This window comes from Anomaloglossus baeobatrachus, chromosome 6, assembly GCF_048569485.1.
Source record: "Anomaloglossus baeobatrachus isolate aAnoBae1 chromosome 6, aAnoBae1.hap1, whole genome shotgun sequence".
Taxonomy (NCBI): Eukaryota; Metazoa; Chordata; class Amphibia; order Anura; family Aromobatidae; genus Anomaloglossus; species Anomaloglossus baeobatrachus.
The window spans coordinates 245,284,994-245,301,073 of NC_134358.1; the positions used below are offsets into that span (position 1 = coordinate 245,284,994).

General features: G+C 48.7%; 1 long non-coding RNA gene across 1 annotated transcript; it reads right to left on the minus strand.

The window, feature by feature from the left end:
• Nucleotides 1–7,387: 7,387 nt before the first annotated feature.
• LOC142244257 (uncharacterized) lies at nucleotides 7,388–14,148 on the minus strand. The gene is made up of 3 exons (XR_012724489.1): nucleotides 14,114–14,148; nucleotides 10,255–10,345; nucleotides 7,388–7,467 (listed from the first exon to the last, which is right to left on the minus strand). It is a non-coding gene; the product is annotated as an uncharacterized LOC142244257 (long non-coding RNA).
• Nucleotides 14,149–16,080: the final 1,932 nt, after the last annotated feature.

The window sequence follows — 16,080 nt, forward strand, 5'->3', positions numbered from 1 at the left end:
AGACACAAACACACAACCCCTTTTCCTTGCCTGGAGACAGCTTAGAGACGGGCCTGATGGAAGCCGCCTATTAATAGGAGCTCATCCAATCCGTAATCTAGAAACCCGGGAGGGGGAGGGGCTGGAGTTGAACAGAGAGCAGGCGTGAGTTGGAGTCAGTTAGAGTGAGGAGTTAAGTAAGTAAAGAATTTGAAAAAAGGAGCGCATGTGAAGAATCCACGGGATAATGTTAAGGATAGTGTTAGAATGTGGCCACCTGATGTGGTTGTGCAGCCCTGCACAACCACGGTGTAGAACGAGGGTTTCATGCGCTGCCAGGGAGTCGGCCCGTAGTGACCATCCAGAGGAACGGAATCCTTAGAAGCCGGTCATATGACAGGTCACTGGGGATGGTGGACGTTTCTGGTGCTGATTGAGATCTGGCCTCCGGCCAAGCTGCTCATGCCGTGAGTCCCACAACGGGGAAGGACTCCAGAGAATGCAAAAGAACACGATTTTGAAAGCGCTAAGGAGGCCATGGTGATATAATAGTTTTGTAGATTTATTAGATGTTTACAGCCACAACGCGTTTCAATATCACAATATCGACCTGATGAAGATATTGTGATATCGAAACGCGCTGTGGCTGTAAACATCTAATAAATCTACAAAACTCTTATATCACCGTGGCCTCCTTAGCGCTTTCAAGACCGTGTTCTTTTGCATTCTCCAGAGTGAGGAGTTAAGAGTTGTTGGAAAGAGACTCTGAAGGAGTCAGAAATGAGAGAAAGGAGAAAGTGAAGTGTTTTAGGACAGTAGTCCTAGGTGTTAAAACCTGAAAAAAGAACCTCAGCTAAAACAGGAGGAGAGTTGCTGTGGAGTAAGGAACCAGTACTCAAGGAACCGAGGGTTGCCAGACGACTGCGGGACCAATAGTCACAGAACTAAGCACAAAGCGGGGTGCAGAACCCTTGAACGCATCAAGCTACCTGTTAAATCTGCCAGGTGAGGGGATCATCAGGTCCCTCACCAACCTGAGTGTCCGGAGCAAAGCAGCAAAGGGGGGACCTGGGGACAGGGACAGGAGTCAAACTCATTAAAATTGGCTAGGCTGCCTGCTATACGGGCCAAGACTGTGAAATGGTGGGGATCCCAAGACGCTTTAGGCCACGGGGATCCATCAAAAACTAAAGTGTGCACGGAAGACAGCTCACCAAGTCACCAACTGTAACTGGGAAGAAGGGGTGAGGGAACACCTGAAAACAAGCACCACCAGGGCACTGGTACCAGAACAGTGAGTAAAAACCAGTTTAAACTGTAGGGCTTGAATCCTTTCTACTTTGATGCCCCATCAGCTTATGTAGTCCCCCTGAACCACTCAGGGCACTACTAGGTACTGCATCCTCACCAGGATGCAGGGCCTACCCCCAGGGACCTGGAACACCAGTGCCAGCAACACCTAAACACACCAAAATCCCAGTTCCCACTCCACACCAGGGGTAATTGGCTAGTCAGACACAAGGGGATGGCCGCCTAGAGGGCGGAGCCAGACCAGGGGACTAGACAGTCTGGTGGGAGGGGACATCAGATAGTCAGAAGTCAGTAGTAGGGAGTGAAAGTGTAAAGATGTACCTAGAGCTGGGTCGTGTAACGGTGGCCCGGGGGCACAGGAGAGTGGTCGCCAGGGCAGGTACATCCGAGTACCAATGGGCCAGAGCACCGACGTGGCATAGGGCCCTAGGTCAGGCATCAGTTTACATGGTCTGGCAAATACCTGCACAGTGAGGGGACCTTCACGGACCTCACTGACCAACAGATCTGGGGGCACTAGCAGTAAAGCAAGGATCAGGGTTTGGGACACAGACCAGCCCTACAGGGTCCACACTGCCCACCGTATGGACAAGGAGACTGCCACAAAAAGGGACAGTCGGGCCCCAAACCGCTCCACGCTACGGGGACCTAACCACACTGAGGGTGTCGGGGACAAAGCAACCGAGTCATCAATTGGCACTGGAACTACAGGGACCTGAACCAGCCGTCTGAGGGTCAAGAGTAAGTAGAGACTTAACTACAACCCACGGTGTGGCCTCCCTCATTAACGGCGAAAGTCTCCATCATACATCTCCCCGGGCTCAGCCCTACCTGCGGAGGGCCTACCACCAGGGGCGTAACGATCGCGGTCGCAGAGGTCGCCACTGCGACCGGGCCCGCAGGGTTATAGGGGCCCGGCAGCCGCTCTGCAGAGCCGGCTGCCGGGCCCCTATGTGTAGTGCCACTATGTAGTGGCCGACTGCGCGACCGTTAGGGGGCCGGCCTGTGAGTCAGGGGGGCCCAGTGTCTGCAGGGGGGCAGAGGGGCCCCTGACCTGGAGAGGCCACCAGGCGTTCCTGACCTGCTGCAGAGGAGATGTGCTCCTGCACGGCAGACGGAAACCATCCCTACCAGGACCTGCGATGATGTCACGCCCATGTGACTGTGTGGGAGGAGACACAGGATGCCGGGGAGAAAGCAGGAGAAGATACTTCAAACACATGAGTGGTAATGAGAAAAGAGGGGACATGAGGGGAGGGGCTGCAGGGTGAGTGGGATATGAGGGCTGCAGACTGTGACAGAAGCATGTGAAGGGTGCAGAGTGTTTGAGAGGGGTAAGTTGGGGTACGGGCAGGGTGAGATATGTGGGTCAGGGTGTGTGTGTGATATGGGGGTGCAGGCTGTATAGGGAGCAGGGTGTGTGACATATGGGGGCAGGGGCATAACTACCGCAGTCGCAGGGGTCAGAAGGAGCTGAGAGGTACTTGTTTTTTTATTTTGCTGGCTGCATGACACATATAGGCCCGGGGAAGCTGCCTGCATGGTACATGGAGGCCCTGGTGGGATAGGCTGGCAGGCTGCATTACACATAGAAGCCCTGGGGGCTGGCTGCATGACACATGGAGGCCCTGGGGGGCTGGCTGCATGACACATGGAGGCCCTGGGGGGGCTGGCTGCATGACACATGGAGGCCCTGGGGGGGCTGGCTGCATGACACCTGGGGGGGTGCTGGCTGCATGACACATGGAGGCCCTGGGGGGGCTGGCTGCATGACACATGGAGGCCCTGGGGGGGCTGGCTGCATGACACATGGAGGTCCTGGGGGCTGGCTGCATGACACATGGAGGCCCTGGGGGGGCTGGCTGCATGACACATGGAGGCCCTGGGGGGGCTGGCTGCATGACACATGGAGGCCCTGGGGGCTGGCTGCATGACACAGGGAGGCCCTGGGGGGGCTGGCTGCATGACACATGGAGGCCCTGGGGGGGGCTGGCTGCATGACACATGGAGGCCCTGGGGGGATGGCTGCATGACACATGGAAGCCCTGGGGAGGCTGGCTGCATGACACCTGGGGGGGGCTGACTGCATGACACATGGAGGCCCTGGGGGGGCTGGCTGCATGACACATGGAGGCCCTGGGGGGGCCGGCTGCATGACACATGGAGGTCCTGGGGAAGCTGGCTGCATGACACATGGAGGCCCTGGGGGGGCTGGCTGCATGACACATAGAGGCCCTGGGGGGGGCTGGCTGCATGACGCATAGAGGCCCTGGGGGGGCTGGCTGCATGACGCATAGAGGCCCTGGGGGGGCTGGCTGCATGACACATATAGGCCCAGGGGAAGCTGGCTGCATTACACATGGAGGCCCTGGTGGGGCTGGCTGCATGACACCTGGTGGGGCTGGCTGCATGACACATGGAGGCCCTGGGGGGGCTGGCTGCATGACACCTGGGGGGGCTGACTGCATGACACATGGAGGCCCTGGGGGGGCTGGCTGCATGACACATGGAGGCCCTGGGGGGGCTGGCTGCATGACACCTGGGGGGGGCTGACTGCATGACACATGGAGGTCCTGGGGAAGCTGGCTGCATGACACATGGAGGCCCTGGGGGGGCTGGCTGCATGACACATGGAGACCCTGGGGGGGCTGGCTGCATGACACATAGAGGCCCTGGGGGGGGGGCTGGCTGCATGACGCATAGAGGCCCTGGGGGGGCTGGCTGCATGACTCATAGAGGCCCTGGGGGGGCTGGCTGCATGACACATATAGGCCCGGGGGAAGCTGGCTGCATTAAACATGGAGGCCCTGGTGGGGCTGGCTGCATGACACCTGGTGGGGCTGGCTGCATGACACATGGAGGCCCTGGTGGGACTGGCTGCATAATACATGGAGGCCTGGGGGTGCTGGCTGCATGATACATGGAGGTCTATGGGACTGCATAATAAACATGAAGGACACCTTATACATAGACTATAGCAGCGCATTATACATAGAGGTCTATGGGGCTGCATTATAATACATATAGGACTATGGGGGCTACATTATAATATATGGAGGACTATGGAGGCTACCTTACACATGGTCTGTGGGGGTGCATTATAAAGCATGGGGGACTGTGGTGCAGTATAAAATATGGAGAACTATGGGAAATGCATTATAATACATGGAGGACTATGGGGGTGCATTCTAATATATAAAGGGTTATGTGGGACCCTTTATACTATATGGAAGGCTATGTGGGGGCCATTATAGTATTTGGAAAACTGTATATGAGGGAGGAAAAAGATACAAGTATGGGATGGGAATGTTTTGTGCTGAGGGAAAAGGGCTCTTTCCCATGCTCTGCTATACATCTCTCAGCACCCAGCTTTCCCATGCTCTGCTATACATCTCTCAGCACCCAGCTTTCCCATGCTCTGCTATACATCTCTCAGCACCCAGCTTTCCCATGCTCTGCTATACATCTCTCAGCACCCAGCTTTCCCATGCTCTGCTATACATCTCTCAGCACCCAGCTTTCCCATGCTCTGCTATACATCTCTCAGCACCCAGCTTTCAGCTTTCCCATGATCTGCTATACATCTCTCAGCACCCAGCTTTTCCATGCTCTGATATGGGAAAGCTGGGTGCTGAGGGAAAGATGTATGACAGAGCATGGGAAAGCAGGGTGCTGATAGAGGGATTTTAGATCATGGGAATTCTGGGTGCTGTGGGTAAAAGCCAAGTGTCAGCATCATTATCCCGTACCCTAAGTGTTGTGAACATGGAGGGGGGCCCCGGTCCAAAGTTTGCACCAGGGCCCATCAAACCCTAGTTACGCCACTGCCTACCACCATAGCTGCCATTACCACCAGGCCTAGGGGTAACCACTCAGCAGCGGTGGTTTCCCCATATTAACCACAACCCGCAGGTGGCGTCACACCAATGACTTTAATCTCCGCTGTAAATACTCCCCATTAAAAAGCACCCAGGGGACGGGACCGGGCAACGGCCACCAAAGTGACATTACCCAGTTATACACCGCTCGGGACCGAGTACCCCATTCCCTGGGCGACAGACTTATACCGCACACTACAACCACCATCATCCTCTTCTGGGGCCTAGCCCTGCTTGCGGAGGGCCTGAACACCTGAGCTGCATTATACTACCCGCCCCAGGAAGACCACGCAGCGGCTAATCCCACAAAATCGCTGCAACCCGCAAGTGGTGTAGTCAAAAACTCTTTTATTTATTTTATTTTTACACTTTTTTCATCCTTTTTCGGATCGACCCCTGGGGTCACGGAATCGGGCATCAGCTGCGACCATGACTCCCCTGTTCACCGCACGCCCGGGACCGAGTATCCCACTGCCCTGGGGCGTCACACACCGGATTATAAGACGTACCCCAAATTTAGAGATAAAAAAAGTAAAAAAACAAATTGGGGTCCATCTTATACTCTGGTGTTGTCTTACTGGAGGAGGAGTGCCAGCGGTGATGGAGTTGAGTCACAGAAGGCAGAGGGCGGTGCTGGTGGGGTCTGTGCTGGCAGCAGTGGGGTCTGTGCTGCCAGCGGTGGGTCTGTGCTAGCAGTGGAAGTAGTGGTGGCTGTGTGGAGCAGGCCGGTGCGGCAGGTGTCCCAGATGCTCTGTCAGCGGTCTGGGCTTTAAAGAAATGGTGCCCGGAGCGGCGCATGCGCAGATGAAGCTTTTAGCCGTGAGCTCCATCTGCACACGAGCTGACTCTGGGGTACATCATTAGAACCCAGAGCATTTGGGACACCCGTTGCACAGCCACCTGAGCTTCTGCTGCCAGCACAGCCACGCACACTGCACAGCCAGCCAGCCACCCGCTCAGAGAGGCAGCCAGCCGGCTGCCCACACAGAGAAGCAGCCAGACCACCTGCACAGAGATGCACCTGGCCACCGCACAGAGAGCCGCCCGCACAGAGATGCAGCCGGCCGCTCAAACAGACAGTCCCCCGTGCCAATTCTCCACCTTCCGGTAAGCTATATTTGGATTTTAAGACACACCCCTCATTTTCCTCCCAAATTTTTGGGAGGAAAAGTGTGCCTTATCATCAGAAAAATGCATTATGTCTAAGGCCTTTTGTTTCTGTTTTTTTTGTGTGTTGTTCCAATACAAACAAAGGAAATAAACATGTGTATAGCAAAACATGTGTAATTCAAAAATTTTCTGGGAGACATATTCACTTTCTGGAAAGATTTCAATGGTGCCAACACTTTCAGCCATCATTGTAAGCGCTAGATAGTACAGGTATCAACACATTGTATAACCCACGGATTCCAAAAGCTATACAGTTGGTAAAGTCTATTTTTGCACCATTCTTTATATGTATTATTCCTAAACAATAGTAAAGTCTCAGTATTTAGTGGTCATACTAATAAGATAAGTCAAAGTTATGTGTACAGTAGTGCAAAATATATGCTAAGCCCCCTGTAGAAAACAGATGCAACAGCACAGTCTGCAATAGATCTTCAAGCTATATTACTGGAATCTTTTGTGACTGGCATACTCTAAAAAACTAGGAGAAATTCAAAGCTTTTTGGTCAAAAGAATATGCTGAGGCCAATGTTGTGAATACAATTTCTATATTTGCAAGATCACTAATAGAAATGGAATTAAAGATCCATTCACAACAATTTTGGATTTCACACTGAACACACATTGTAGAATAACCTGCAACAGACACATCGAATATAAAGCTCCTCATCCACTGGCTACTATGGATGCCATCAGTATAGATATTTCTTAAGGTGGCAAACTGTAGAAAGAAACTGTGGAAAGAACAGCAGGATACTTTCCTCCACAGTAAATAAAGTTTTACAAATTACAATAAAGGTATGACATCCATATCTCCATTTTTGACATTCGCAGGAAATCAATACAGCCATTATTTCTATTTAATGAAGGCAATGGATTTGTTAAAAACAGATGCGGACCATTACAGAAGTGTTTTTTCAAGTAAATGCATCAACATGACTATATCATATTCTTTCCTTTTCAGAGAAGGATTTAGTGTATGATTTTATAATTTTGGAAAACATTCTATGACATATTTCATATATTAAAACATCTTTTCTGTTGGTCTGTTTACCTGTAGGTCCTTGAACTCCATCTGGGCCTGGTAGTCCTGTGCCTTCTTCTCCTCTCTGCCCTTTTTCACCTTTTGCACCTGAAATATATAAGAATAATAAATATGAATATACTGTATACAAAACCCAAATAACTGGAAATTAAAAAGGAATTAACCCTAGAACGCATACCCATAGAAATCTACACATTCACGCACCTGGGGCCTTTTAGGCCTGTTTACAATTATCATGGAATAACTAAAAAAAAATACTTTTCAAAGTTTATTGCAAAGTAAGGATGCATTCCCACTAGCGCTGGGGTCCGCCAGGACGGGATTTTGTAATGGATCTGACCTCCTGGTGACCCCAGCTAAGGCTGGCGGACGCAAACCTCGGGCCTCGCAGGCCTGCCAGGTTACCTGTTTTCTATTTTCTGTAAAATTACTTTAGTTAGATTTTTAAAACTCTAGGTATTCCTCAGGTATATAGTTGTTAGTAATTTCCAGTTGTTCATATATTTTTATGTTATAGGCATTTCAGGATAACAACCTTTTTTTAGGACTACCCCATATTCACGCACCTGGGGCCTTTTAGGCCTGTGTGCAAATAATACGGAATAACTCAAATAAAAATACTTTTCAAAATTTATTTTACAATTGCAAAGTAATGATGCATTCCCAGTAGCGCTGGGGTCCGCCAGGAGGGGATCCGTAATGGATCTGACCTCCTGGTGACCCCAGCTAAGGCTGGCGGAATCACACATCGCGCATGCGCAAACCGCATCCAGTTGTTGAAAACCGCCCCGGGCAGGCAATACTGGCCAGGATGATTAGCACTAGATATCATAATCAGTTTAGCAACCCTCACCAACGCCAAGTTTATATAATAAACCCGCAACACAGATGCTGGTATAGCTTTTAGCAGTCCATAAAATACCAACTCTCTTAATGTACATATACAGGCACCTATTATGAATCTATTTGAAGGGTTGAATAATGCTAATAATTACAATGGGCAAAAACAGGGGGTCAAATAAAAGGGGGCAGGGGGTTTATATACAATAGTATTTATTACAGGGGATTACAGAGTCCAACAGTCGGAGAATCAAACACTGCAATAAAAGGGGGGAAAGGACACCCTCCTTGCCGTGTCCAATATCAATAAAAGGTTGAAACAAGATCGTACATACACTTCCAACCCTCCCCTCAGGCCCAATAATACAAAACCCAAAGGATCTGGGTTGGGCTCGTTTTCACAAAAGGGGCTCATCATCTTGGTTAATAGCCCAGCTCAATAGACATCTTAAACCATCCAACCCCAAACACCCACCCCAGCTAGAGAGAAAGAGAGAGAGAGAGATCCCTACATTAAATGAAGCACCCGTAATTAATCTGGTCATTTAGACCCTCTGGACGACACGTCCTTAACTTAAAGATCAGTCTTGCTTCCTTTTGTAGGAGTAACCTATCCAGGTTGCCCCCTCTTGGAGATGGTTTGACCTTCAAAATCCCCATAAATACAATGGCTTCTCTATTTCCAAAATGTTGTGAATTCATGTGTCTAGAAATTGGAGTATCCCATTCGTTCCTAATGTCAGCGAGATGTTCTCCTACCCGACGGCGAAACTCTCTAATGGTCTTTCCAACATATTGCTTGCCACAGTTACAGGTGGCCAAGTAGACAATGCCTTTGGTTCTACAATTTATGAAATCTCTAACCCTAAGGCATTCGCCTGTGACAGTACCTCTAAAAGTTTTACCCGTCTGGATATGATCACATGCCACACACGCCCCACACCTAAAGCACCCAGTCGGTTTATCCGGAATCCATGTTATCGGTTTCTCGGGGGCCACATAGTGGCTGTGTGTAAGGCAGTCCCTTAGGGATCGGTTTTTCCGAAACGTCACAGATGGTTGGTTGCCAATTACCTCGGCAATGTCATCATCCATTTTAAGGATCGCCCAATGTTGTTTCAAGATCTGTCGGACTTGGTTGGCACCCTTTGTGAAGGTGGTAATGAATCTTATTGTTTTATCACGCTCCTCCCTTTTCTGTTTGGGAACAAGAAGTTGGTTCCGATTTTGTCTGAGCGAGTGATGATAGGCCTCCCTAAGAATATAGTTTGGGTAGCCCTTGTCCAGAAAACGAGCCCTGAGATCCTTGGCCTTCACGACAAATTCTTCCTCACTGGAACAGTTCCGTCTCAGACGCAAATATTGCCCCTTCGGGATACCACGTCTGAGAGGGAACGGATGATGACTCTTCCAGTCGAGGAGGGAATTAGTTGCAGTGGGCTTCCTAAAGATTGTCGTTTGGAGTCCACCCTGGGGGTCCACTGAGACCAATAGGTCCAAAAATGATAACTGTTTTGGATGAATGACATATGTGAACTTCAAACCTATAGAGTTGCAGTTCAGATCCTGTACAAAACTTACAAAATCCCAAGAAGGGTTTGTTACTATATATAAATTATCTATGTTTCAGGCCTCCTTTACACATTTGTGTTTAAACACGTATGTGAAAAAAACAGTACTAGTGTAATCAATGTTTTGCATCAGTTATCATCAGTCTTTTTTAAGGATGGATAAATAAATTACAAATAAATGACAAAGCTTCTGCTATACTTTGCAATGTTAAATACGTACAGCAGACGGATGGTACACATACAGCACATAGATGCCATCATGTAAATATATACATTTAAGCATATCATGTAAAAACTCTACTCTTACTGTCTCTCACGTCTGCTAACAGGGGAAAACCAGGATGGCCGCCCATAAACCATAAACGGATCTGGCTAAAATTGTCACATTTTGTAGACATTTATGATCATGTAATGAATATGGATGCCTTACGTTTTTACAATTTAATTAATATTGTTAACTTACCTTGATCACCCTCAGCTCCTTTTTGCCCTAGAAGTCCAACGGGTCCTCTGGGGCCACGTTTCCCATTTATCCCAGAAGCACCAGGTTTTCCCTTTAAAAAATATCAAATATAATTTTGTGTAACCAATCATATGACGAATTAACTTTAGTATTCCATGAATTGTCACTTTTCATTTACTTTTCCACATAGAGAAAATAAGCATAATATAACTTGATGTAGTCTTCAAAAGAGGAGGAACCATGGAAATACTCCATTGGCACGGCGGATGCCATCTCCTCCTCCTCCTCCAAACTGGTGACTTTACCCATGTCTGCCCTGCAGCCATCTCCGCCACCCACCTGGTGATGGCATCCATCTCTGTTCTGCGGCTGCATCTTCTCACAAGCTGGTGGTTTACCCATCTCTGCTCTGTGACTAAAGGGTGCTTTACACGCTGTGACATCGCTAGCAATAGTTAGCGATGTCGCGAGCGATAGCACCCGCCCCCGTCGTTGGTGTGATATGTGGTGACCGCTGCCGTAGCGAACATTATCGCTACGGCAGTGTCACACGCACATACCTGTTCTGCGACTCTGGCCGGCGAACCGCCTCCTTTCTAAGGGGGCGGTTCATGCGGCGTCACAGCGACGTCACATGGCAGCCGTCCAATAGCAGAGGAGGGGCGGAGATGAGCGGCTGGAACATGCCGCCCACCTCCTTCCTTCCTTATTGCCGGTGGACGCAGGTAAGGAGATGTTCGTCGTTCCTGCAGTGTCACACATAGCGATGTGTGCTGCTGCAGGAATGACGAACATCATACCTGAAGCAGCAATGATATTAAGGGAATGAACGACGTGTCAACGAGCAACGATTTTTCATGTTTTTGCGCTCATTGAGCATTGCTCATTGGTGTCACACGCTGCGATGTCGCTAACGGCGCCGGATGTGCGTCACTAATGACGTGACCCTGACGATATATCATTAGCGATGTCGCTAAAAGCACCCTTTACTCTTACTCCCATATCGTTCCCACCCAGCCTATTCCTGTTCCTATTTTGTCTCATAATGGCTTCCTGGCTGCTCTCCGCACCAGTCCCCACATCTCTGATTGGTTGCAGTCAGACGCACCCCCACCCTGTGTGACTCAGGTTATTTGCGGTCACAGCTTGAGGTTCCCACGGTCCTCCACCTGTGACTGCAAATAACCTGACTGATGTCAACACTCATCGCTGCAGCTAAGTCATTCTCTGCCTGAAGCTCACAGTGGGTGGTCAAGTTCTGTGCCCGCGCACTTTCACTTCAGATGAAGCAGAGCTGGAATCTTCATGGGACCTCGTGTGGATTACATTGGACCTGGGTGTTTCTCATATTTTATTTCAAATAAAGGATTTTTTGGTGTTTGTGTTTATTTCTTTTCACTTACTCATTAGTAATGGGGGTCTCATAGATGCCTCCCATTACTAATCTAGGGCTTAATGACAGTTGTGAGCTGTTATTAACCTCTTATTACCCCGATTAACACCACACCAGGGTAATTAGGATGAGCTGAGTAAAGTTCTGGGATTGTCGCATTTAATGGCTGTGACAATACTGGGTGGCTACAGGCTGCTATTTTTAGACTGGGGGCCCAATAAATAAGGATCTCCCCAGCCTTAGAATACCAGCCCCCAGCTGTCGGCTTTATCATGGCTGGGTATCAAAATTGGGGGGGACCGCACACCGTTTTTTTAAATTATTTATTTAAATAATTTAAAAATCCACATGTGGTCTCTCTTATTTTGATACAGAGCCAACATAAGCACATGGCTGGGGCTGCAGTCTATAGCCATATGCTTTATCTGTGCTGTGTATCATAATATGGGGGAACCTTAAGCCAGTTTTTTTATTTATTTATTTTTACAGCAATAGAGATGCACACACACACACATTGTCTCTGATTGAAAACAGTCAGACACGCTGTCACACAGGGTGGGGGTGCATCTGACTGCAACCAATTAGAGGCGTGAGGACTGCCAGTGTTAGGAGAAGCAGTGCGTAAGCATGAGGGACAATGAGCGGCCCCAGAATTAGCATTAGAGCTGCGCGGGAGACTCAGTAAGTAAGTGTCTTTAAACAAATGGCTCTTAGGACAGTTTGGCGAAATGGCTGAGCCACTTATGTCACTAGCAATTAATGTAATGCTGAGCTGTTAGTGTACCTGTAATGAAAACTAGATCGCTCTAGCTACTGTACATTATGCCATGTTTCCCCATAATCCCGGGAATAGGACGGATATAATGTTCCCTTGTGAAGGCCTCTTCATGGTGTTGTCAATGTGGTCTCTACATGTCCCAGAGGTTTCTCCAGAGTCCCAGAAGCCATTTTCAACGAGACCACACCAGGCCACATGTTGCTTGTGTGACGCCCTGGACTAGCCCGGTAGTCACAGACATAACACCACACACATCCCCTTCCCTAGACAGTCACAACAGTCAAACAAAAACCCTTGTTGCCTCCCTCCAGGGTCTGATGTCCACACCAGGTGAGGCGGAGCCAGGCAGTTGGCCCCACCCACCGAGGTGTTCACAGGTCTGGAGGCGGGGAAAAGCAGTCAGAGTAGTTTTGGAGTAGAGTTTGGAGGTGGAAGTGAGAGGACAGAAACTGCAAGTGTCTGGGTCAGAGCCCAGGCACTGACAGCAAGGTTGGCAGACGGTGGTGGCTGTCTGCAGGAGTTAGTGAATCTCTGCAGAGCCGTAGGACCGGGGTCGGGCGTTGTCCCACCGGTACCAAACCGGGGAGCGGAGTGAAGCTAAGCACACAGACAGGGCCATCGGACCCCGACCAGGCTTGGAGCTGCCGACAATAGTCAAATCCAAATGTGACAAGAACCCCAGGGGTTTCCCAACAACCAAGACCCGACAGAAGGCAACAGTCCACACCGAGAGGATATACAGCCACCGCCATAGGCTAGAGATCCAAGGGCCAGCGCCTGCGGGCAAAATGGGCTGCTACGGCACCTATACGCCGGGGAGCGGACTACCGGTGGGCAACTACAGGAGTCAGAACATTCTACCAGGTGCAGGGAAAGACAACCACCATCAGCCGTCCGGGGAGATGCCACAACACTGCAGCCGGCTGCGGGACACGTCCATCCAGCCGTTTGGTTTACCAGATATTCTGTCATTGACTGTCTGAGTGAGTACACCAGTGCCATCTGGCACTGCGTCGCGCTGTCCCTGTAACCCTGCACCCCCAGCCATCCAGGATCACCAACTCCTACCCACGGGGGGGACAACATCCTAGCTGCTCCCTACCATCCTTCCCGGGATCCCCGTCATCAGCAGCGGTGGTGCTAATAATCACCACGACCCATGGATGGAGTCACAAACTATCTCCCTAAACAAACCACTCCCTTTTCACTCGTGGACGAGGAGCGCTGCTCGAGTCCCCGGGTCCGGCCCACCGCTTGAGCCACCGAGCAGCAGCAGAAGCCCCGGACCCGAGCGTGGCGAGCGCGTCCCCTCCGTCCGCGACACTTGTGCTATTATAAGCAGTTCTGTGTTGTCTAAAAGTGCTACCACATTTCTGGACTTGTTTCCCATTGAGGACATCTGGGACATCATTGGTCAGTAAGTGTAAAAGGAGCAGCCAGCAGTGGATTTTGATGATATATGTGCCCACATGCATTAACTGTGACAGATGAATCCTAAGACAACCATATAACCTAATTGATTGCAGGCAAGGTGTGTAGGTGAGTGGATTTCTGCGTGTGGAGCTTATACATGACAATGAATAAATCAAGAGGTTTTGAAAATGTTATTTTCATTTTTCCATTAGCTGTACAGATCTGATGTTTCATGAACAGTAATTGTATACTTCAGTTTAATTTCTTGTTCTCACCTTCTTTCCAGCTTTCCCTGTAACTCCTGGAGGTCCTGGTGGGCCAATTATTGATGCACCTGCTGTTGGACAACCACTAGCGCACTTTCCTCTTATGCTGGATGCATGCTTTGTTGTTGATTCTATTACAACCTTGCGACACAACTCATATACTAGATTATCTGGCATGTCGGGTCCCTTTTAGAAAAAGTGAAAGAAGTCATTAAAATAAACCACCTTTTACGGAGTTAGAAAAAGCAATTCTTAAAATGCTTCACTTACATTAGGTAAAGAAATAAAATAGAACAATTCTCTACTGAAGGCCCAATTAAAAAGTCCGATATTTGGTTACAATGAGCATGTACCATAAAACTTGTTTCTGGTAACCGGTCTATTTAAATATAACACCAATCAGCAAACAAATGGGCATAGTTTGTCAGCTGACTGGATCATTAGAAATCATTGGTGTCAGCAGCCCTATGTAAACAGGAAATGTTCTGCCAACACGTGCATGATACAGTTCATAATGGCCACTGTGATTAGGAGAAAAGGAAAAGGGATATTTTTAATTTTGCCACAAATTTCCACTATGTGTGATAAGGCCAAGGCATTATTGTGGTGGGTTTGGTGAGGCCTCAGTAGAAGATGTGTGAGAAGATCTGATCTATAGCATGGTACCATACAACAAGACAATGTAAATCATTTACTCACAATTTGCCCAGGTAATCCAGGAGGGCCAGGAGGGCCCTGTTCTCCACGATCTCCAATAGGTCCAGGATAGCCTCTAGGGCCGGGTGATCCAGGAGCACCGGTCCTGCCCAACTGGCCTGCTGGTCCTGCACGACCTCGGTTTCCTTGCTGTAGAGACATGAAGTTTAAGGGGAACCAGTCATGTTGAAAATGGTATCTAATCTAAAGGCAGGATGTAAAGAACTGATCAGAATGATGTACATTTTTGTGAAAAAAATTTCAGAATAACTTGCACTTGATGCATTGAAATTCCTGCTGTTTGTGTGCACATGAGTCTAGTGGGCGGTGCTATTCAGTGACTGACAGTCTTCCCTCTATGTGCATACCAAGTTAGCTGTCAGTCACTAGTGCGTATATGAGTTAGATCTAATGGACCATACTAATATAATAGTTGTGTATTTGATTATAATTAATTACCTTTATTTTCGATGTTGTAAGGTAAAGATATAACAATTTCTGGTAAAGGGGTATTCCAGTAAATAACATTTATTACCCGTCACTTTAGTGAGACATGCTATCCTCTGAAATACCATTGTAGATAACTTATGAATGGAACTTATTTTGAAAGCATCTGAATTGACTTACATGTCCCTTATCTCCAGTGTCCCCTGCATCCCCCTGTTAAAAAAAGCATAAAAACACAGATCAAGTCCTTTGAAATCCAAACTGCCCTTAATAGCAAAAGCACAAATGGTGCCAAATGTAAGCACTATGAACACCTTTATCCTTTCTTTTGAAGTATAATCTAAAAAAAATGACATATTGTTCCATACTTTTTGGTCCAGGCAGACTGTTATCTTACATTCTTCGTGAAATGGATGCCTTATACAGAATGCTTACATAATGAAACAGTCTGAACTATTTGCCCTGTGCTCTTGCACTTAAAGGAATTATCCGGGACTATTACATTTGTTTTTACTATGAGCCTAAGAGCTAACTACCAGCTTGTTGTGCTTGATGCTGATCTCTGCTGGCACATAGTGGTCACAGACAGCTCTTGATGGTGATTCAGCGGCTTCCACTGATGTCACATTGATAGGACAGCGGCATCTCTTCCCATCTGCTCTGTTAATGGGTCTTGACTGCAGATGTCATGCTGATTGACAGCCAGCTCTGCTGCTTAACTGCGGCAAGCCGGCTGGCAATCAGGATGATGTTGGCCGTCACACCCATTGACAGAGCAGCCTGGACTGTTGATATGGAGCAGCTGAATCGCCAGCAGGAGCGGTCAGTGACTG